At 49.6% G+C, this 1,386-nt stretch overlaps 1 pseudogene; it reads right to left on the bottom strand.

Moving 5' to 3' along the window:
• Nucleotides 1-1,037: 1,037 nt before the first annotated feature.
• Nucleotides 1,038-1,386, bottom strand: LOC143655151 (NHP2-like protein 1; annotated as a pseudogene).

Below are 1,386 nucleotides of genomic sequence, written 5' to 3'. Positions count from 1 at the left end.
GAATTATGAAAATGATCAGGTTTCCGTCTTTCTCTTAGTTGCTTAGGAACTCAGAATTAAATTGACAGCCTACTTCTAGCATGTTGCCCTTTTTAAAAATTGAAATAAGAATATATTTCTTTATTAGGAAGCTCACAAGAATGAATGATACATCAGCACTGCCCTTCCGATGTGAAAAAGCATACACCTGACCCACATCGTGGCGGAGGGGAGGGCTCTCAGAGCTGGTACGAAGTGTCCTTTGAAGAAATCCTCATTCACCGTAGGGACGTAGAGAGCATGGTGCCTTAGACTCAGTAATCTCCACTGCACGTTCCGGCTGGTTTCCCATGACCTTCCCAGAATCCTTCATTCCAACACCAGCTGACCCTCTTTTTCTTTGCCGCTCTTGACTCCGTTAAGGCTGGGTCAACTGCCCTATTTACCAGGCTGCCTTTGGAATCCCACAGCACATCTCTTTGGTATGCTGCTGCCTGCCACCCACAGGGACACCCGTGGGGGGTGGTGAGAGAACAAAACATCACATTACCAAAAAACAAGCAATGGGATTGCATTAGTAACTGAAGCCTGGACACACACCTAACACGTGCTTCTTCTCCAAATGGCCCAGAATCCCCTAGATTATTTAAACATTTTTGGAATGATTCTGTATGCCAGGCACAGGGACACGACATGGACAGTGTTTCCTTCCATCATGCTTCTTGTCTGCTTGCGCACAGTAGGTCCCCAGGAAGTCAGAGGATGACAGCTAGAACCACATCTCTATCCTGGCTCTTCCCTGCCTGTGAACGTGGCCACTGCTCTATTTCTTCTAGTGAGTACTGGCTCATTTTCAAAAGGGAGAATGAGAGGATTGGGGAGGGGGGAGAAAAAAGCCTGCAAAACAAACAAAGAGCAATCCAAAAATCCAGGAACCATTCGAGGCTACAATATTTTATATCAAAAAGCAGCTGAAAACACTACACGGCGACACAGACAATATATGATACACAACCCCAGGGGAGCAGTCGGCTGGGAGTGTGACAGAGGCCACAGGTTTACAGTAAGAGCCTCCCAATGGACTGCTGAATGGGCTGGAGCTGCTGCTTCCACTGTGAGCCCTCTTTGATGGGGACAGAGCAGGCAACGATAGGCCTGGGACCCCACGGGCCTCCCCCCCCCCGCCCCGAACCTGCTTGGAGTGCACAAACACACGTAACACTCATTCTCATCTTCACACGGCAGCAGGAGGTGCAGGATGGTCTCCAGGGGCTCAGCGTCTGCAGTCATCTATCCTTTCCGAAGCTGCTTATAGGGATGTGGCTGCTGAATGAGGGCCAGGAGTTTCTCGGTGACGTGGGCATCTGCGAGGGGATGGGCTTTTGGATTGATGTTGGCTTCAGCCAT

This window comes from Tamandua tetradactyla, chromosome 14, assembly GCF_023851605.1.
Source record: "Tamandua tetradactyla isolate mTamTet1 chromosome 14, mTamTet1.pri, whole genome shotgun sequence".
Lineage (NCBI taxonomy): Eukaryota > Metazoa > Chordata > Mammalia > Pilosa > Myrmecophagidae > Tamandua > Tamandua tetradactyla.
The sequence above is the reverse complement of the archived record's forward strand: the minus strand, read 5'-3'. Positions and strand labels throughout refer to the sequence as shown.